The 23,466-nt window shown below is 36.1% G+C and overlaps 2 non-coding genes across 2 annotated transcripts; both read left to right on the top strand.

Annotated features, from left to right (window-relative positions):
* The first annotated feature begins 7,691 nt into the window (after nt 1-7,691).
* On the top strand, nt 7,692-7,764 carry TRNAF-GAA (transfer RNA phenylalanine (anticodon GAA)). The gene has a single exon. It is a non-coding gene; the product is annotated as a tRNA-Phe (tRNA).
* Nucleotides 7,765-12,400: 4,636 nt separating this feature from the next.
* TRNAC-GCA (transfer RNA cysteine (anticodon GCA)) lies at nt 12,401-12,472 on the top strand. The gene has a single exon. It is a non-coding gene; the product is annotated as a tRNA-Cys (tRNA).
* The last annotated feature ends 10,994 nt before the right edge of the window (nt 12,473-23,466 follow it).

Genomic DNA, 23,466 nt, shown 5'->3' with positions numbered 1-23,466 from the left:
TGGGAGGGATTTTGTATATGTGAAAGAGAGTGTTTGTGAGAGGTTTTTCTCAAGGTTTTTTTTCATCAAGATGAAGAATTCCTTCCAAGTATCATGATCACTCTATTTAAAGAGTCAAGTTTGCATGTTCATGCAAACTTGAGATCACCAAATTTTGACACTTAAAATTCCACTCAAATGTTTGGGATTATGTGGCAAGCATGCATGTTTGAGTTAACCAAATTTTGACACTCAAAATTCCACTCAAACTTGTGGAGTTTATTTGGCAAACATGAAGTTTGGTTAAACCAAATTTTGACACCTCAAAATTCCACTAACATGGATTTTTCCATTAGATGAAAGTCAACATTTTGACTTTCTTCATTTTAATTCAACAATTAATTTGAATAATGAATTTCAAATTAAAGTAACATTAAATGATTAATTAAACTATTTAATTAATATTTAATATTAATTCAAATGTCAATCCCAATCAATTCCGACACATAATTGATTAAGATATTTAAATCTTATTTAAATATCTCAGATTCTCTCTTTTCGTTTAATTCGTAAATAAAACAAAATTGCGGTTAAATATATCGTATATATGTAACGCATATTCCCTAATTTGAATTCGAACACTTCGAACTCACTCGTCACACTGTTCTATGGTTTAGTCCGATATGAGCTAGCAGAGGGACCTAATGGACCTATAGATCATGGGCTCCAACGATCCAAGATTAACCGATTAAACTCATTAACCTGGTTAACCAACATTCGTTAACTACTAGGACACTCCACTATAGCCTAGTAGTTGCACTCCCCTCACTATAGATATATTTATGTCCATCTGATATAACCATGATTAGTAAGTCGATCCTTCACAGGTTGTTCGTAACTAGAGCTGGGTCAATTTACCGTTTTACCCCTGAAGTTACTTCTTGTTCCTTATGTCTCACTGATCCTCTAATGAACAATTGGTTTGTGGTCCAACCAGTAAACCGAATCCCTCTCAGGCCAATGAGAGGGTGTGGCCCCTTGTTCAAGACCTGGAGTCAGTGCTTAAGGGAACTACCTTTCTTCTATCCCTAAAAGTGGGTAGGAGTGAATTCCGTCTTGCACCCCACGTCCCCAGCCATTCACCCAGTTTACCCCTGAAATGGGAGGCCTGTTGAGTCGGCGAACTAGAGCCACTCTCACCCATGCAAATCTAAGGATAATTCCAAATAAACAGGAGTTCATGGTTAGCTCAGGATTAAAACCGAGTTACCTAGGTTATCGAATGAAAAGAAAATCAGTCTCAACAGTAAACGACTTTATAAAGTGAGAGTGGTTTTCTTCATGGTCCGATCTTATGCAATACTCATTGCATAGGACGCCCCCACTCACATGTCTCCACATGTACAATTTAGTGATCACATTGTTTATATCATATACAAAAGTGGGCCGCATCCATAGTGTCCCCAGAATAAGGTACTCAGCCTTATCCTTATACTATAGATCATTTTGACTATATACTTGAACTTCATCCACTCTTATGTCTCTACATATAGTTCAAGTAATCATACTATAGCCAGAGTGTTCTTAGTTTATTGGATTTAGATTAATGATCGTAAAGTTCACTTTATTCAATAACAATTTTTTTACTGAATAAACATCAATAATAACTTTATTGAAAATAGAATATATCTTTGTTTACAAACTATGAGTTTTAGGACATAAAACCCAACAGGTATGAATATTTCATCAGTTTTATTGATGATTATTCAAGGTATGAGACTATCTTTACCTAATGCATCACAAGTTCGAAGCTCTTGAAAAATTTAGAGAGTATAAGACTGAGGTTGAGAATCTATTAGGTAAAACTATTAAAACACTTCGATCAGATCGAGAAGGAGAGTACATGGACTTAAGATTTCAGGACTATATGATAGAACATGGAATATGATCTCAACTCTCAGCCCCTGGTATGCCTCAACAAAATGGTGTATCAGAAAGGAGAAATAGAACTCTATTAGACATGGTTCGGTCTATGATGAGTTTCGCTCAATTACCCGATCCGTTTTGGGGATATGCAGTGGAGACTGCTACATACATTTTGAACATGGTTCCTACTAAGAGTGTTTCAGAAACACCTTATGAGTTATGGAAAGGGCGTAAAAGTAGTTTACGTCACTTCAGAATTTGGGGATGTCCAGCACATGTGTTGTTGCAAAACCCCAAGAAATTAGAACGTCGTTCAAAATTATGTCTATTCGTAGGATTCCCCAAAGAGACGAAAAGTGGTTTGTTTTATGACCCTCAAGAAAATAGAGTGTTTGTATCAACAAACGCTACATTCTTAGAGGAAGACCACGTAAGAAATCATCAATCTCGTAGCAAACTAGTATTAAGTGAGATTTCTAAAGAAGCTACTGATAAAAGAACAAGAGTAGTTGATCAAGCTGGTCCTTCAACTAGAGTTGTTGATGGAGCTGACACTTCTGGTCAATCACATCCTTCTCAAGAGTTGAGAATGCCTTGACTTAGTGGGAGGGTTATAACTCGACCCGATCGTTACTTGGGTTTAGCAGAAACTCAAGTCATCATACCTGATGATGGCATTGAGGATCCATTGACCTATAAACATGCAATGAATGATGAAGATAGAGATCAGTGGATTAAAGCCATGAATCTTGTAATGGAGTCAATGTACTTCAATTCAGTCTGGGAACTTGTAGATCAACCAGATGGGGTAAAACCTATTGGTTGCAAATGGTCCATAAGAGGAAACGAGACCAAATCGGTAAGGTACAGACCTTTAAAGCTCGACTAGTAGCAAAGGGTTATACCCAAAGAGAGCGGGTGGACTATGAAGAAACCTTCTCTCCTGTTGCTAGGCTTAAATCGATTAGAATACTCTTGTCTATTGCCACATTTTATGATTATGAAATTTGGCAAATGGATGTTCAGACAGCCTTTCTAAACGGAAATCTTGAAGAGAGTATCTATATGGCTCAACCAGAGGGGTTCATTGAACAGGATCACAAGCAAAGAGTTTGCAAGCTTAAAAAATCCATTTATGAGTTGAAGCAAGCATCTCGATCCTTGAATATAAAGTTTGATACTGCGATCAAATCTTATGGCTTTAAACAGAATGTTGACGAACCTCGTGTTTATAAAAGGATAGTCAACTCTACAGTAGCTTTCCTGGTGTTGTACGTTGATGATATCCTACTCATTGGAAATTATGTGGGATTTCTGACTGACATTAAGCATTGGCTAGCGACACAATTCCAAATGAAAGATTTGGGAGAGGCTCAGTTTGTTCTTGGAATCCAAATTGTTCGGAATCGCAAGGACAAAACACTAGCAAATTCTCAGGCATCGTACATCGACAAAATGTTGATTCGATATAAGATGCAGGACTCCAAGAAAGGATTATTACCTTTCAGGCATGGAGTTCATTTGTCGAAGGAACAAAGTCCTAAGACACCTCAAGAAGTTGAGGATATGAGACACATTCCCTATGCATCAGCGGTCGGCAGTCTGATGTATGCCATGCTATGTACCCGACCCGACATATGCTATGCTGTGGGAATTGTCAGCAGATATCAGTCCAATCCAGGACGTGCTCATTGGACTGCCGTTAAGAATATCCTGAAGTATCTTAGGAGAACGAGGGACTATATGCTAATGTACGGTGCTAAGGATCTGATCCTTACAGGGTACACTGACTCAGATTTTCAGACCGATGTAGATTCGAGAAAATCGACATCATGATCTGTCTTCACTCTGAACGGAGGAGCAATAATATGGAGAAGCATAAAGCAAGGTTGCATTGCTGATTCCACCATGGAGGCTAAGTATGTTGCTGCTTGTGAAGCAGCGAAAGAATCTGTATGGCTTAGGAAGTTCTTAACTGATTTGGAAGTCGTTCCAAATATGCATCTTCCCGTCACTCTTTATTGTGATAACAGTGGAGCAGTTGCAAATTCAAAAGAACAAAGAAGCCATAAGGGAGATGTGATCGTCACACAGATAGCTTGAGAGCACAACATTGCTAATCCATTTACAAAGCCCCTCACGTCTAAAGTGTTTGAAGGGCACCTAGTGAGTCTAGGACTACGAGTTATGTAATCTAGGGCAAGTGGGAGAAATGGCATGAGTATGTGATGGCCTAGTTTATTGTATTTCTCTCTACTCAACGTTATAAAACCCCACTAGAGTTTTAGTCCAAGTGGGAGTTTGTTGGGTTTTATGTCCTAAAACTCATAGTTTGTAAACAAAAAGATATTCTATTTTCAATAAAGTTATTATTGTTGTTTATTCAGTAAAGATTGTTATTTTACGATCATTAATCTAAATCAAATAAAATAAGAACACTCTGGCTATAGTATGATTACTTGAACTATATGTAGAGACATAAGAGTGGATCAAGTTCAAGTATATAGTCAAAATGATCTATAGTATAAGGATAAGGCTGAGTATCTTATTCTGGGGACACTATGGATGCGGCCCACTTTTGTATATGATATAAACAATGTGATCACTAAATTGTACATGTGGTGACATGTGAGTGGGGGCGTCCTATGCAATGAGTATTGTATAAGATCGGACCATGAAGAAAACCACTCTCACTTTATAATGTCGTTTACTGTTGAGACTGATTTTCTTTTCATTCGATAACCTAGGTAACTCGATTTTAATCCTGAGCTAACCATGAACTCCTGTTTATTCGGAATTATCCTTAGATTTGCATGGGTGAGAGTGACTCTAGTTCGCCGACTCAATAGGCCTCCCATTTCAGGTGTAAGACTGGGTGAATGGCTGGGGACGTGGGGTGCAAGATGGAATTCACTCCTACCCACTTTTAGGGATAGAAGAGAGGTAGTTCCCTTAAGCACTTACTCCAGGTCTTGAACAAGGGGCCCCACCCTCCCATTGGCCTGAGAGGGATTCGGTTTACTGGTTGGACCACAAACCAATTGTTCATTAGAGGATCAGTGAGACATAAGGAACAAGAAGTAACTTCAGGGGTAAAACGGTAAATTGACCCAAGTCTCGTTACGAACAACCTGTGAAGGATCGACTTACTAATCATGGTTATATCAAATGGACAGAAATATATCTATAGTGAAGGGAGTGCAACTACTAGGCTATAGTGGAGTGTCCTAGTAGTTAACGAATGTTGGTTAACTAGGTTAATGAGTTTAACCTGTTAATCTTGGATCGTTGGAGCCCATGATCTACAGGTCCATTAGGTCCCTCTGCTAGCTCATATCGGACTAAACCATAGAACAGTGTGACGAGTGAGTTCGAAACTTATGGGTAAACTTATTTAGAAGGTGCAGGAACAAGTTTGGAAATGAATAGTGGACTATAGTTCTCGAATTCAAGGTAAACCCATGAACACGATACCCCAAAACAAAAAATTTGTATCTCTCGATTGGGTACTCGATTAAGCTTGCTTCTTGCCCCTAATAGTCTACCCTAATTCATAATTTATAGACGGATTTTCCACTACCATTGAAACGTCTAGAATTTCTATAATTTCATTCTTTATTTTTCTGAATCTTCTGCCAGAAAAGTCTTCTCCGATCAGAGCCTTCCTTTTTTAAGCACCTTGTAATTCTTATTCTATAAAAAATTTAATGATTCGGGAAGTTTATAAAAATTAGAAAAAGTACCATTTTCTTAATGTTTTTTCAATTTTACTTGTTCTTTGCTTCTAGATACAACCTAGTAGGGATTATACACTGTCTCTTATTGGGGACCTTGAGTGTTGCAAATTCTCCTCTCCTTTGAAAACTTTCGGTCATCGAAAGTGCTTATTCTAAAATAGGTCAGGGTACAAGGTTCTTATTTGCCTTTTGTTTCCCAAGTGGATTCTTCTACTCTATGATTCATCCATAGGACCTTAACGAGAGAAATTTCCTTGTTTCTCAATCATTTGACTTTCTTGTCTATTATTTGAATCGGGTCTTCTTTATATGTTAGGTCATCTCTCAAGAAGAGAGTTTCATGAGCCAGTACGTGCGATCGATCTAGGGTATACTTCCATAGTATGGATACATGAAAGAAATTATGTACTGCAGACAAGTTTGGGCATTGCCCGATTCTATGGGCCACAGATCCAATCCTTTCTAATATCTCAAAGGGACGGAGAAACCTAGGGCTTAGCTTCCCCTTTTCACCCTACCTGAGCACCCCTCTCATGGGGTGCTACCTTTAGGAATATATGATCCCCTACCTACAATTCCATGTCCTTGCGCCTTAGGTCTGCATAGCTTTTCTCTCGGCTTTGTGCGGTCTGTATCCTAGCTTTAATCTTCTGGACTGCGGCGTTGGTAATTTGCACCAGCTCTGGCCCAATAGTTGTTGTTTGCCCCCCTTCTTCCGAAAAGATAGGGGATCGAAATCTTCGTCCATAAAGAACCTCGTATGTGGCCATTTTTATGGTGGCTTGGCAAGTATTATTATAAGCGAATTTCATAAGGGGTAGGTACTTATCCCAGCTTCCTGCAAAATCCATCACATATACCCTCAACATGTCTTCCAATATTTACTTGAGCATTTCTGTTTGACAATCTATTTATGGGTGGAATTTCATACTATAACTGCGTACCCAATGCCTTTTGTTGAATTTTCCAGAAGCGAGATTTAAATATGGCATCTCGGTCTAATACTATTGCCTATTGTTGAATTTCTAGAAGTGTACCCAATACCTTTACCGATGAATATTCATTTTTAATATTAGCAAGAGTAGCTTAGTTGGGAGATTGTTAGACTGAAGATTTGAAGGTCACACGTGTTTTATCCACGTTCAACGCACCTAATACAAGTTTATTACCTGACTATACAATCTAAAAACATAACTTGCTTATTCAATCTAAAATTAGTGATTATTTCTTTTTTAAACATAATGAATTAGCGGAAATACCTTTACTTATGAATTTTCATTTTTAATATTAGCAAGGATAGCTCTGTTGGGAGAGCGTCATACTGAAGATTTGAAGGTCGTGTTTGATCTCCACGTTCACCGCAACTGATTCTAGTTGCATAACCCGACTATTCAATCTAAAATTAGTCATTGTTCCTTTCTGAAATCTCAATGAATTATCGGAAATACCTAACGTGTTCTAGTTCACCACACCTTATACAAGTTGGATAACTTGAATATCTTATTAAAAATTAGTGATTATTTCTATTTAAAATTTCAATGAAGTAGCGAAAATACCTTTACTGATGAATTTTTATTTTTAACAGTAGTGTGGATAGTTCAGTTGAGAGAGCGTTAGATTGAAGATTTGAAGGTTTCGTGTTCGATCCACGTTCACCACACATGGTTCACGTTGCACAATTTGACTATTCAATCTAAAATTAGTGATCATTTATTTCTAAAATTTAAATTAATTAGCAGAAATATCTTTACTTAAAAACTTTCATTTTTAATGTTAGCAGGGATAGCTTAGTGATCATTTCTTTCTAAAATTTAAATTAATTAGTAGAAATATCTTTACTTAAAAACTTTCATTTTTAATGTTAGCAGGGATAGCTCAGTTTAAATAGCGTCATATTTAAGATTTGAAGGTCACGTGTTCGATCTCCACGTTCACCGCACCTGTTTCTATTTGCATAACCTAACTATTCAATAAAAAAATTAGTCATTATTTCTTTTGAAATCTCAATGAATCAGCGAAAATATCTTTACTGATGAAATCTCAATGATTGCGGGGATAGCTCAGTTGGGAGAGCGTCAGACTGAAGATCTGAAGGTCACGTGTTCGATCCACGTTCACCGCACTTGGTTCACATTGCATAATTTGACTATTCTTAACAAAGTTACAAAGTAACACTAACAAAGTCTTTTTAATCCAAAATACCATTGAACTTGACCATTATAGTGCCTCTCAAACGTAGGTAAAGTTTAAATTCGAGTCTCCTTGTCAAACTCACTCGGGTGCTCATCTCAACCATGATGGCGTTCAACAAGAGAGACCTCGAAAATAGCGGGATTATCGCATTAACCATTTGAATCACCTCAACCCCACAAACAAATATCTATAACATAACCCTAACATAGGTACGATGTTCATAGAAGTCTTTAATCTACGATACTATTGAACTTGACCATTAAAGTGCCTCTCAAAATGAGGTAAAGTTTAAATATAATTGGTGACAAAAGATGAAACTATAAAATAAAAAGAAATAATAAAATAATATTCAATTTCAGAGAATCAAACCAGAATCTCCTAGGTGAAAGCCAAATATCCAAACCGTTGGACAACAATGAATTTTTGGTGTAGTTGTCCTAAAGTCTTTTGTCTAATCGCTCAAGAGTTTTACTATGATGTTTTGGGTAATGTGTAACTCTTCGACACGTCCTTTCATGTGTGTGATAGAGTTCTCAGAATTACCGCGACGTTTCAAGCTGTTCGATCGTGTGACTCTTTCTTCAAAATGGTAAACATCAAACATCAAACATCAGGTCTTTGATTGGCAACCCATCCAAAGGATTGTCGATTGCATCGATTGGATCAATAGTCTTCCCATGAGTTTATGGTGCATGACCCATTTTTTATAGCATTCACCTTCGAGCGCCACCATAGTTTTGCATCGTCCATGAGATGCATTGCGACCAATGTAACTCTTAGGTCCTATGAGCAACTAACAGGAACCTTCAATATTGTTCTACGTAAAAAATAAAGCTTTTTAATTCCTTAGCATCCCGGTTTACATTTAAGGGGTTGTGTTCTTGGATTTTAAGTTTGTTAAGCCCACATGAACTTGGCTTGAGGTGTGGTTCTCTACAGCCCAACTTGTCAAACTCACTCGAGTGCTCATCTCAACCATGACGTCGTTCAACAAGAGAGACCTCGAAAACGACTGGATTATCGCATTAACCATTTGAATCACCTTCTCATCTCAACCATGACGTCGTTCAACAAGAGAGACTTCGAAAATGACTGGATTATCGCATTAACCATTTGAATCACCTGCTCATCTCAACCATGATGTCGTTCAACAAGAGAGACATCGAAAACGACTGGATTATCGCATTAACCATTTGAAATTGAACAAAATATCTATAACATAACTCTGACAAAGGTACGAAGTTCATAAAATATCTATAACATAACTCTGACAAAGGTACGAAGTTCATAAAAAGTCTTTTTAGTCTAAGATAGAAACTGTAAAATAAAATGAAATAAGAAAATAACATTCCATTGCCAGGAATCAAACCCGGGTCTCCTGGGTGAAAGCCAGATATCCTGACCGCTAGACAACAATGGATTTTTGGTGTAAATGTCCTGAAGTATTTTGTCAGATTGCTGAAGAGTTTTAGCATGATCTTTTGCTTAATGTCTAACTCTTCGACACGTCCTTCCCTATGTGTGTTAGAGTTCTCAGGACTACCGCGACGTTTCGAGCTGTTCGATTGTGTGGCTCTTTCTTCAAAAGAATCATATATCAAATGTTAGGTCTTTGATTGGCAACCCATCCAGGGGAGCGTTGATTGCATCGATTCCATCAACGATCTTCCCATGAGTTTATGGTGCATGACCCATTTTTTATACCATTCACCTTCGAGCACTACCATAGTTTTGCATCGTCCATGAGATGCATTGTGGCTAATGTAACTCTCAGGTCGTATGAGAAAGTTCCTGTAGCCCTCAACTCTCAGGTCGTAGAGTTCTTAGAGCTACCACGACATTTTGAGGTGTTCGATCGTGTGGCTTTTTCTTCAAAAGAGTCAACATCAAACGTCAGGTCTTTAATTGGCAATCCATCAAGGGGAGCATCGATTGCATCGATTCCATCAACGGTCTTCCCATGAGTTTATGGTGCATGACCCATTTTTTATATCATCCACCTTCGAGCGCTACCGTCCATGAGATGCATTGTGGCCAACGTAACTCTTAGGTCCTATGAGCAAGTTCCTGTAACCTTCAAGTAGTGTTCAACGTCAAAAATAAAGTTTTTTTAATTCCTTAGCACCTGGTTCCCATTTAAGGGTTTGTGTTTTTGGATTTTCAGTTTGTTAAGCCCAACATGAGCTTGGCTTGAGGTGTGGTTCTCTACTACCCTTCTTGTCAAACTCACTCTGGTGCTCATCTCAGTCATCTCAGCCATGATGGCGTTCAACAAAAGAGACCTTGAAAATGACCGAATTATCACATTAACAATTTGAATGACCTCAACCTCACTTGTTGAAATTGAACCAAATATCTATTAAAGGTTCAAAGGTCATAAAAGTTTTTTTAATCTAAGGTACTATTGAACTTGACCATTATAGTGCCTCTCAAATCAAGTTCATAAAAGTCTTTTGAATTTAAGATACTATTGAACTCATCCATTATAGTGCTTCTCAAACCTAGGTAAAGTTTAAATATAATTGGTGACAAAAGATGAAACTATAAAATAAAAGAAATAAGAAAATAAAATTTCATTGTCGAGAATCAAACTCGGGTCTCCTCGATGAAAGCCAGATTTTCTGTGTAATGTCTTCGACACGTTTTTTTTATGTGTGTGATAGAGTTCTCAGAGAAACCGCCACGTTTCTTGTTGTTCGATCACGTAGCTCTTTCTTCAAAAGAGTCAACATCAAACATTAGGTCTTTGTTGGAAACCCATACAGGGGAGCGTCGATTGCTTCAATTCCATCAATGGTCTTCCCATAATTTTTTGGTGCATGACAGTTTTTCATACAATTCACCTTCAAGCGCCACCATAGTTTTGCATCGTCCATGAGATGCATTGTTTGCCGATGTAACTCTCAGGTCCTCTGAGAAATTTCCTATAGTCTTGAAGTATAATATCAAAACATATTAACGTATTTGATATGTTAAATATTAAAATAATTGATGTGTATCATAAACACTAAATAAAAATATATATTTGAAATTTGAATGATATTCATATTAATTAAACATATATTATGATATTCTACCACATTTTAATTTTATTTAAATAAGATATTATATCTTAATGTATTAGGTATTCAAATATATAATTTGACAAAAATAATCCCAAGTTCACCGTAAATAGAACCCTAGGGTTAAGTCAAAAAGTATCAAACACTAAATACTGTGACATTTTAGGTGATATTTTGTAGAGGAAACTGATAAGGTCTCCAAAGAGCAGGTGGTCATTTCTGACATTTTAGGTTAACAACATGGTGAAAAAAAACCAGAAATTCTGATACCAGTAATTAACTACAAACCTTTGAATAAGGTTTTAGAATAAATAAGATATCCAATCCAAAACCAAAATGATTTGATAAAAAGAATTTAGAGTCAAATGTTTTTATAAAATTCGACATGAAATTGGGATTTCGGAAATTCTAATTTCTTAAAAGGACAAATATAAAATAGCATTTAATGTCCAATTAGAAAATATGAGGGGAACGTCATGTCATTTAGGCTAAAAAACGCTCCATCCGAATTTCATAAGATTATGAATGATAGTTTCAATCCTTTCAAAAAATTTCGATAGTTATATTGATGATGTGTTGATATTTGCTAAAACCATTAAAATCAACACTTTAAACATCTACATACATTCATTAATATAATCAAAAGAAATCAGCTAGATGTGTCCATACCCAAAATCATCAAACTCAGATCCGTTTTCTTGGATTTTAAATTTATCTATAATCTTGTTTCAAACAAAAAATAATTTTCCTAGATAGAAGTAAATTTTGTTGTGGTTTGATTTTAAAATTCTACCTATAAAAGAAGTTGAAAACATCTTGGGAGATTACCTATGGGTGAGTTTCTAACAAAGTCTCTCTTCTCTCCTCTGTCTTCTTAAACTCATACTAATCCAACATGGACTCAAAAGTTCAATTACCTATAAAAGAAGTTGAAAACACCTTGTGAAAGTCTGTAAGCATACTATGACCTCTAGCTTTGCAAAATCCAGCGTTGTTGACGCTTATCAAAATCGCTGCCAAAATAAAGTTTAACGAGTGGTTCTATGGTGTAGTGGTTAGCACTTTCGACTTTGAATCTAACGACCTGTGTTTAATTCCCGATAGGTAATCCACCAATTTATACAAAATTGGTCCATAGTCGATTCGGTAGGGTCACTTTTGGACCGATAATCTGTAGAAGGGGTCACTAAGATTGAGATCATACAAAATGGGACCATAGCTCAATGTTAGAGCATTTAATTGCAGATCAAGAGGTCACCAATTCGAACCTAGTTGGGCCCTTCTATCTAGGATAGAAATTTGTTACACTTTTTGGACCGACACTATGTCTACGGGGTCACTAAGGTTAAAATCCTACAAAATGGATCCATGGCTCAGTGGTAGAGAATTTGACCGGTCACCCGTTTGAACTTTGTTGGGCCCTTTTATTTTGGACAGACACTTTTTACACTTTTGGATTGACACTCTGTAGAACGAGTCACTAAAGTTGAAATCATGCAAAATGGGTCCATAGCTCAGTGGTAGAGCATTTGACTGCAGATCAAGAGATCACCAGTTCAAATTTGGTTGGGCCCTTTTATTTTGGACAGACACTTTGTTCGATTTACTCCCGACCACTGAGTGTCTAAAGGGAAAAGAAATAAGAATAATTACGGATTCCATGTACATTAAGAAAAGAGTGTGGTATCCAAGCACCCACTATGAACATGGTTAAAAACTTACAATTAGTCAACTTTGTACTCACTCCATGTTTTCCATATCTTTCATTTAACTAAGAGTAGTGGCCCAACTTACAATTAAACAACACCAACTATTTTTTATGTTTTAAAATTATTTTTTTCAACATTTCCCTTATTTTGTACTATGAACCTATAAACTCGAAATTTTGTACTATGAACCTATAAACTCTATTTCGAATATAATGTAAATATATATGTTCATTATATTTTAATTCTTTTTTTATTTCGAGAAAACATTTTACTTAGTTTTCAACCTGTTTTAACTTGCAATCAGTGCCTCGAGAACCCACCAAAAATGGGTGATGACTCCCTTTTTGTTTTCACTTACTCCTCCTAAATCTATAAAATGTCTCCTATTTTTATTCATTTTCTCTTTCCTTAAATATCAAAATCTTAAATAAAAAGGAAGAGCTCTCTAAAATATTCTTCTTTGCCAGTAATTTCACAAAATTTAACATTTTAAAAATCGGTAAATTAAAAAATCCTACATTGATATATTCGTAATTTCATGTAGTCTTTTAAGCTTGCCGGCGACATTGTTTGTTGTCGAGCTTGATAATGTGAGTTTGTAACCTATCCGTTAGGGTTCTTGGAATGATTCTCTAGATTATCCCTTCCATGTTGTAGTCTTTTAAGTTTGCCGGCGACATTGTTTGTTGTCGAGCTTGATAATGTGAGTTTGTAACCTATCCATTAGGGTTCTTGGAATGATTCTCTAGATTATCCCTTCCATGTTGGGAGTTGGGCCATGGGTCTTGGGTGAAGGAACCGTTGGTTTACCGCCTCTAAGAGTTAAGGAAGCATCTTGAGGCTAGTTTCACATAGTATCATTGTCTTTGAGATAACAATTCTTTTCTATTTCAACAATCTAATTATTAATTTTTTTTTTAATAACAATCAAACTTGATACCATGCAATAAAACTTAACAATAATTTAGAACTTAAATAGGAAGAGGGTTAGAAAATATAACACCATAGTTTTATAGTGGGAATTTGAATAAAACTTTGAATAAAACTTTCTGACTCTTTCCTCGGATCAGAGCCCAACCGCAACATCGCTCTTTTTACGACTGCAAGAGTAAACTCAATCCTTTCCACGACTCAGGATCAAACCGGTACACCGCTCTTTTTACGAGTTCAAGAGAAAACTCAATCCTTTCCACGGCTCAGGATCAAACCGGTACACTGCTCTTTTTACGAGTTCAAGAGCAAACGCAATCCTTTCCACGGCTCAGGATCAAACCGGTATACCGCTCTTTTTACGAGTTCAAGAGAAAACTCAATCCTTTCAACGGCTTAGGATCAAACCAGTACAATTGTCTAAAATCTTATAGAAACACACCACAACACTCTTAAATAATAGACATCTCTCTCCGGAATAAGATAAAAAAAATAGAATTGGAAGTTTTGTAGGGAGCAACAATGGAGGCTTTTTAAAAAAAATTTAGATCGAGTAAACAAATGTTCTGTGTGTTGTGCTGTGAAAAATACTAAGAGGTGATGAGTTTAAATAGCGATCAAGTTGTAAAAATAGGAATTGATACGGACCACTAAAACGTGAACCGAAACATGCAACACGAAAAATAATATTTATTTATTTTTAAATTTATCATAAAAAAATTATAGACAAGATGTTTCATTTATATATATATATATTATTTTAAATAAATATTAAAAATATTTTAAATTCATTTTATTATATATATATATATATATATATAACATATTTAAATGTAATACTATAAAAAAAATGTTAATGAAAACTGAGTAACATTTTAAAAATAATTAAAAGTTTTATAAATCTAAATGAAATTGAAATGATTTTGTAATTATCTTTATGAAAACTAAATGAAATCATTATAATTTCGTTCCATTTAAAAGTAATAACTTGTTTTCATAAATAAAATCATTATAATTTTTTTTTCATTTAAAAGTAACAACTAGTTTTCATAAATGTAAATGAAATCTTTATAATTTCTTGCCATTTAAAAGGTAACCGAAAATTTTTATAAATGTAATTGAAATGATTTTATAATTTAAAAGTAATGGAAAACTTTTATAAATGTAATTGAAAACTCCACCTTGTTACTCTACCAAATTTATAAATGTCATACTTCGATTGGTCTATGATGTCAATTTTGCCGCTAGTCTATGATGTCAATTTTGTCACCACATCATCAATTTTTTCACCATATCATCACGTCACGTATCTTGTTTTGAATTTGATTGGTCCATAGTGTCAATTTTGCCACCATATCATCACGTCGGGTATTTGTTTTGACTGGAACTTCTTCGTTTTATCTCTAATTTGAGTGAACCAAAAAAGACGTTGAAATGGTTGTTCCCAACCTTACACTGTGGACAAAAATACCGATACGCATACATTCTCGCATGGAAGAACATAGCTGAACCGGATCAAGGGTCCTAACCTAGTCCAACTGACCTTCTTTGGCTAGCCCCCGCCCCTTGTAACAAGGTCAACGCGTACGTGCTTTTTTCTTTCGTTTAGCGAGATAGCTTACCAGCTCTTTCGGCTCATAGCAGCAATATGAAACGCAGAATACTCATCATGAGTCGAGTCCGCATTGCCATACGAATCGACATCGGCCAAACCAAGAGCTCCTAATTTTTTCTTTAACGAAAGCGGATCTAACAGTTTCGATAAAACCAACATCTTTTAAAGATGGTGTCGCTCTGCCTTGATCACAGTGGACATATGCAGCTCCCGTTTTACCTTTGTCTACCGTGAAAAGGAAATTTCCCTCACGATAGGCCCTCCCAACTCCCGAACGTCTTTCTATCAATCGAGAGAGGTATAGAATAGTACCATAGTTTGATTTATGACAAACTCATATGAAATATAATTGCATTAATAGTACTAAGAGTTGGAGTCTATAAATATTTCATGAACTTAAGTGCAACTCATGCTTCATTAAAGACGAGATAAACTTTAGTTAAGTAACTGGAACTTTAAATTACTTCATGTGGAGCTTCAATTACCCTATGTTAGCTACTATCTTTAGGGTTTACTAATTAGACACGAGTTCTTTGATTTAGGTGATTGTTTTATGTAATTTTCAACTACAACTTATGTTTTCAAATTTTTAGGTCATAATTTAGGTAGTGGTTGTATATTATGGATGAACACTAGAGTTTCTATCCCGTTCACCACAACTACTCTAGTTTTGGTTTGAAGGCTATAATTGTCATCTATGTTGTATGGGAATAAAATTTGTTTAGATGAAATTTTAGTTAAAGTTGCATATTTTACTTCTTGCGAGTAAAAAAATTGTTTTTTAGCATAATATGAATTTCGTTGCAGAGTTATTAGGAATAAGATGGAGAAAGAAATTTTCTTTAAAATAATAAACAGACCAAAGTTCATCTTTGTTGCTGTCTAATTGTGATTTTACAAAAAGCTTAACTAATATGAAATATCAAGGTAAATCAAGAATATATATTCACACGTCATTCAAGATGACAATAAAATGGAGTTAAATTGAACGCAGTTGTAGTTTCATGTCTAGCATAATTGTATTAATGATATTAAAGAGAACTTCGTGTTTTATTAGAAGAGACCAACTTCCTTTAAGGTACTAGGAGTTTAAACTACTTCCATTGTAATTTCAATCACTCCACAATGATTACAAATTTAGGGTTGGCTAATTGGACATCAATTATCAACTTTAGGTTATAATTTAGGTAGTAGCCATTATAATATTAATGAGCATAAGAGTTACAATTCTTTCATGGACCATATGTGTTATAGTTAAATGAATATATATATATTATGTATGTCGAGGTTTGGGTAAAGCACAAAGTAGTAAGGAACACCATTGTCAACTCTAGAGCCACCCACAACTCATGATGGAGACAGATGCAAAATATTTTAACATCCTTTGGCATCAAGATACAGGAAAGATGAACGCCGTCAAATTGGAAGCTTTACCTGTCTTAGGAGTCACAATGAGAACTCTAATCAAGCTGGAGCCTTGGACTAGGCAAATTGTTTAGTGATAGTTGAAATGGATGACTTCGACGTCGTGTCAGGAATGAACGTCCTGCTAAAACACAAAGTCATTTACATGCTCCTAGCAAAATGTCTAGTAGTAATGGAGTCTAACCCGATGATCATCAGAAAAACATCCATCAACCAAGAGGGTTGAAAATGATGTCGATACTATAGTTGAGAAAGAATCATAGCCATGATGAATCTACGCTTGCTGCTACTGTTGTAATTAAAAAGGGGAGCTCGAGTGAGCCAACCTCAATAGAAACCTTGTTGCCACTACATGAACACCACGACGCAAAACAAGGTCAGATAATGGATTTATCCCCACCAGAAGAGACAAAAACAAGGTTAGATCCTGAAGAAGGGAGACAGAAACAAACCACTGAAGCAACACCTGTTCACACAGAAATATCATCTAGACGGATGAAGAGAAGGGTCAGTCGGAAGCGTCAACCACAATAATTTCAAGAAAAATAAAGAGTTCATATAAGTTAAGTTCAGATAAACTTCAAGTTCAAAGCAACAAGAACCAAAAACTGGTGTGAAAATACTATGGACTAGTTAAAGTTATCCATAAGATTATGAAGACATCATATAGAATCCAATTGCTCTTATGGATGCGGACTAACCTTGTTGTCCACGTTAGTAACTTGAAACGTTATTATTTTGACCCAAAAGACATCAAGCAGAAGCAGGTGGTATGACGTCATACAAATAAGAAAAAAGTTTCAAGCGAAGAAAGTAGGAAAGACACGAACAGAGAAGACATGAAGACTCAACAAACCGAGAAGTGATTTCAACAGCACCTAGTAGGTTGGAAGAGACTCCTCATTATGAGATCAGCTGGAAGCGCATCGAGAGACCTAAAGTCAGCCTCATCCAATAAATTATGTGGGGTCAGATGTCATAGTCATGATTGCCCAAGGCGTGTTGCCTGTGGTTGCATGTTGCATGTCTCAGCCATTCTTGTAAATGATTTGTTGTCCAAGGCGGTTATTTGTGCAATGTTATTGTTTACCGATTATTTGGGCGACACGCCTTGAGCAATCATGACCGTCACAATTGGCTAAGACATTTGTTGTCCATATGTTATTTGTTGTCCAAGAGACTCCTCATTATGAGGTCATGATTGGCTAAGACATTTAAAGAAGTTTTACCTAGGGCAACTTCTATCACAATCCTCTTCTCGCTCTCTCAAACTTCTTTAAATGTTATTGTTCACTGGTTATTTGGGCGCATCTTCCTTAAAAGGGTTGTAACGATAGATGACCTAGGTAAAACTTCTATTGGGAGATCAGTGCAATAGAAAATCTGTGTCCCTTTCCTGAAACCTTCAGCGGACAACATAACAAAGAGTTCCTAGAAAAAATATCATAGAACAATTTGTGTAATGCCTTTGAAGTTAGGCTCAAGGCTCTATCTTGTCTCCCAAGAATATGGTTCATTCTCTATTCACATAGAAATTCTGCAATAGAAAGTGGTACCCTCATCTTCTTTTACAAAACTTTCTCAAGTCCTCATGGAATGATTTGAAAGTGGTAGCCTCATCTTCTTTTATAAGACTACCTCGGCCTTCATGGAATGATTATGCTATGTTGATTCTTAGAGAAGGGAGTAGTGTCAAACTAAAGATTTGAAGGTCACGTGTTTAATCTCCACGTTCACTACACATGTTTCCATTTGCATAAGCTGACTATTCAATAAAGAATTAGTTATTATTTATTTTTAAAATATAATGAATTAGCAGAAATACCTTTACTTATGATTGTTTTTTTTTTCAAATATTAGCGAAGATAACATAGTTTTGAGAGCGTTAGATTGAAAATCTGAAGGTCACGTGTTCGAATCCACGTTCACCACACCTGATTCACGTCACATAACTTGACTCCTGACTATTCAATTTAAAATTAGTGATTATTTCTTTTTAAAATATCAATAAGTTTTCATTTTTAATGTTTGCCGGGATAGCTTAGTTGGGAAAGCGTCACTGTAGATCTCAGAGTCTCGTGTTTGATCCACGTTCACCCCACCTGATTCAAGTTAACTAAGTTGTATAATGGGACTATTCAATCTAAAATTAATGACTATTTCTTTTTAAAATCTCAATAAATAGTGAAATCTAAATTTAGTGATTATTTCTTTTTAGAATTTCAGAATTTTCATTTTAATGTTAGCGTGAATAACTGAATTGGGAGTGGGAGTGGGTCTGTAGTTTAAAATTTAAATGAATTAGCGTAAATAATTTTACTCATGAATTTTTATTTTAATGTTAGCCTGGATAGCTGAAGTGGGAGTGGGTCTGTAGATCTAAAGATAGTGTGGATTCCTAATTCATTATTTCACTATAAATGCTCTATAAGAATTCTTTATTTGACTATAAATGCTCCTTAAGATATTTAGTAAAATGACTCATCTTATTGCATGGAACAATAAAATTGATGTTCCCATAGGTGATGATTTTTCTGATTCGAGGACGAATCCTGAAGAGAGGGATGATGATAAGAATCACGGTGTACATTCTACTTTCAATGTTGCTTAGTTGAGTCCTTTTGATGTAGGTGATGATTTTTCTGATTCGAGGACGAATCCTTTTGAAGAAGGGGATGATGATAAGAATCACGGTGTTCCAACTGGACCTATTACACAACCCAAGGCCAAGAAGATTCAACAAGCATTCATACTTCATCTACAAAATTGGATAGGCTAGGTTCAACCATCATTTCATGTGTTACAAGCTGATTCGTTTGAGTCAAGACCATTTGGAGATTCAAAAGTAAATATTTGCACGGTTGAAGTAGTGGATGAAGTTGCAAGTATCATTTCATGAGTGGTTAGAAAACTTTATTTATTATTTTAATTTCATAAAGTTTGTAATGCTCAAATTGACTTCGTTTTCTGTGGAGATTTAAAGGGATCGAGATTAAATCACGAACACTAACTTCTTTGTTGGGAGACTATAAATACCCACAAATTATTATGTAAAAGCATATTTGTGATCAATGAAATTGATCTCTCAAGTTGAGACGATCCTCCTCATAGAAATCTGAGCATATCTTTGTCATTTCTAAGTTTCATGCAATTCTTGTGGTAGATTGCATCTTAGTCATTCAATCAAGCCTTGATCAAGTTCTATTGTGAAATGATTCAATTTAGAATAAGGTTCCAAATCTTGTTTCTCAATCTTCCATCTCATTATCTAATTTTAGCTTTGACTCAATTTAGAACAAGGGTTCTTGCTTCTACAAAAGCTTGGCTCGTTGGGCTGAAGATTACGATTGGTCTATCATCCTTCAACGGGATCTTCTATCCCCATGACTTGCTCTGATGCGGTCGTTCTTCTAACGCCGATGACACGTCCAGTTGTCGAGATTGGTAATGTGAGTTTGTAACCCATCCATTGAGGTTCTTGGAATGATTCTATAGCTTATCATTTCCATGTTGGGAGTTGGATCATGGGTCTTGGGTGAAGGAATCCTTGATTTACCGCCCTTCTAGTTGAAGGAAGTGTCATAAGGCTAGTTTTTTTTTCAATTTTTTTCAATTTTATCGATTTTTTTATTGATTTTATTTGATTTTATTTCAATTTTGTCAAATTCAATCAGGTGCTCATCTCAATCATTTCAACCCTGTTGGCGTTCAATAAGAGAGACCTTGGAAATAACCTGTAACTATTCAACTGGATTATCACATTAACAATTTGAATCAAATAAAGTGACATTAACCATTTGAATCAAATAAAGTGACATTAACCATTTGAATCACTTCAACCCCACTTCATGAACTTGACCAAATGTCTATAACATAACACTAACAAAGGTACAAAGTAACAAAAACAAAGAACACTAACAAAGGTACAAAGTTCATAAAAGTCTTTTTAATCTAAAATACCATTGAACTTGACCATTATAGTGCCTCTCAAACGTAGGTAAAGTTTAAATTCGAGTCTCCTTGTCAAACTCACTCGGGTGCTCATCTCAACCATGATGGCGTTCAACAAGAGAGACCGCGAAAATAGCCGGATTATCGCATTAACCATTTGAATCACCTCAACCCCACTTGTTGAAATTGAAACAAATATCTATAACATAACGCTAACATAGGTACGATGTTCATAAAAGTCTTTAATCTACGATACTATTGAACTTGACCATTAAAGTGCCTCTCAAAATGAGGTAAAGTTTAAATATAATTGGTGACAAAAGATGAAACTATAAAATACAAAGAAATAAGAAAATAATATTCAATTTCAGAGAATCAAACCAGAATCTCCTAGGTGAAAGCCAAATATCCAAACCGTTGGACAACAATGAATTTTTTGTGTAGTTGTCCTGAAGTCTTTTGTCTAATCGCTCAAGAGTTTTACTATGATGTTTTGGGTAATGTCTAACTCTTCGACACGTCCTTTCATGTGTGTGATAGAGTTCTCAGAATTACCGCGACGTTTCGAGCTGTTCGATCATGTGGCTCTTTCTTCAAAAGGGTCAACATCAAACTTCGATCGTGTGGCTCTTTCTTCAAAAGGGTCAACATCAAACATCAGGTCTTTGATTGGCAACCCATCAAGAGGAGCGTCGATTGCATCGATTCCATTCACCTTCGAGCGCCATGAGTTTATGGTGCATGACCCATTTTTTATACCATTCACCTTCGAGCGCCACCATAGTTTTGCATCGTCCATGAGATGCATTGCGACCAACGTAACTCTTAGGTCCTATGAGCAAGTTCCTGTAACCTTCAAGCATTGTTCTACGTCAAAAATAAAGCTTTTTAATTCCTTAGCATCCCGAATTCCATTTAAGCGGTTGTGTTCTTGGATTTTAAGTTTGTTAAGCCCACATGAACTTGGCTTGAGGTGTGGTTATCTACAGCCCAACTTGTCAAACTCACTCGAGTGCTCATCTCAACCATGACGTCGTTCAACAAGAAAGACCTCGAAAATGACTGGATTATCGCATTAACCATTTGAATTGAACAAAATATCTATAACATAACTCTATTCCATTGCCCAGAATCGAACTTGAGTCTCCTGGGTGAAAGCCAGATATCCTGACCACTAGACGACAATGGATTTTTGGTGTAGATGTCCTGAAGTCTTTTGTCAGATCACTGAAGAGTTTTAGCACGATCTTTTGCTTATTGAGTAACTCTTCGACACGTCCTTCCCTGTGTGTGTTAGAGTTCTCAGGGCTACCGCGACGTTTTGAGCTGTTTGATTGTGTGGTTCTTTCTTCAAAAGAGTCAATATCAAATGTTAGGTCTTTGATTGGCAACCCATCCAGGGGAGCGTTGATTGCATCAATTCCATCAACGATTTTCCCATGAGTTTATGGTGCATGACCCATTTTTTATACCATTCACCTTCGAGCACTACCATAGTTTTGCATCGTCCATGAGATGTATTGCGGCTAACGTAACTCTCAGGTCGTATGAGAAAGTTCCTATAGCACTCAACTCTCAGGTTGTATGATAGAGTTCTTAGAGCTGCCACGACATTTCGAGCTATTCGATCGTGTCGCTTTTTCTTCAAAAGAGTCAACATCAAACGTCAAGTCTTTAATTGGCAACCCATCAAGGGGAGAGTTGATTGCTTCGATTCCATCAACGGTCTTCCCATGAGTTTATGGTGCATGACCCATTTTTTATATCATCCACCTTCAAGCGCCACCGTCCATGAGAGGCATTGTGGCCAACGTAACTCTTAGGTCCTATGAGCAAGTTCTTGTCACCTTCAAGTATTGTTCAACGTCAAAAATAAAGTTTTTTTAATTCCTTACCATCCTGGTTCCCATTTAAGGGTTTGTGTTTTTGGATTTTCAGTTTGTTAAGCCCAACATGAGCTTGGCTTGGGGTGTGGTTCTCTACGACTCTCCTTGTCAAACTCACTCTGGTGCTCATCTCAGCCATGATGGCGTTAAACAAAAGAGACCTTGAAAATGACCTTGTCACATTAACCATTTGAATGACCTGAACCTCACTTGTTGAAATCGAACCAAATATCTATGACATAACACTATTAAAGGTTCAAAGTTCCTAAAAGTCTTTTTAATCTAAGATACTATTGAATTTGACCATTATACTGCCTCTCAAACCAACTTCATAAAAGTCTTTTGAATTTAAGATATTATTGAACTCATCTATTAGAGTGCTTCTCTAGGTAAAGTTTAAATATAATTGGTGACAAAAGATGAAACTATAAAATAAAAGAAATAAGAAAATAAAATTTCATTGTCGAGAATCAAACTCGGGTCTCCTCGATGAAAGCCAGATCTTCTGTGTAATGTCTAACTCTTGGACACATTTTTTTTATGTGTGTGATAGAGTTCTCAGAGATACCGCCACGTTTCTTGTTGTTCGATAAGTGGCTCTTTCTTCAAAAGAGTCAACATCAAACATTAGGTCTTTGATTGGAAACCCATACAGGGGAGCGTCGAGTGCTTCAATTCCATCGATGGTCTTCCCATAATCTTTTGGTGCATGACCAGTTTTTTATACAATTCACCTTCAAGCGCCACCATAGTTTTGCATCGTCCATGAGTTGACGGTTTGCGGTTACAATAACTTTTTCATTCGATAGCATTGTTGGGATCGATCTATAAGGTCTGAAAATGGAGGGTCACACTTACGAAGAAATACTAAGAGTTGGTATATTCTTGACCAAAACAGCGATAACTAAGAACGCTATAGGAACAAGAGTTATTCTGGGATTAGTGTTTAAGTCAAGAATGTCTTGGTTTAATGAATGAGTGATTGACTGCCCCTCGGTAGCAGTTGCTCTAACTCACTAAAGTATCGTTGCAAATTAATAATGATTTGGGTAC

The sequence above is a fragment of the Cucurbita pepo genome, chromosome 16 (assembly GCF_057944985.1).
Source record: "Cucurbita pepo subsp. pepo isolate OVF chromosome 16, ASM5794498v1, whole genome shotgun sequence".
In the NCBI taxonomy this organism is placed as follows: Eukaryota; Viridiplantae; Streptophyta; class Magnoliopsida; order Cucurbitales; family Cucurbitaceae; genus Cucurbita; species Cucurbita pepo.
This window is presented reverse-complemented; position numbering and strand designations above follow the sequence as displayed.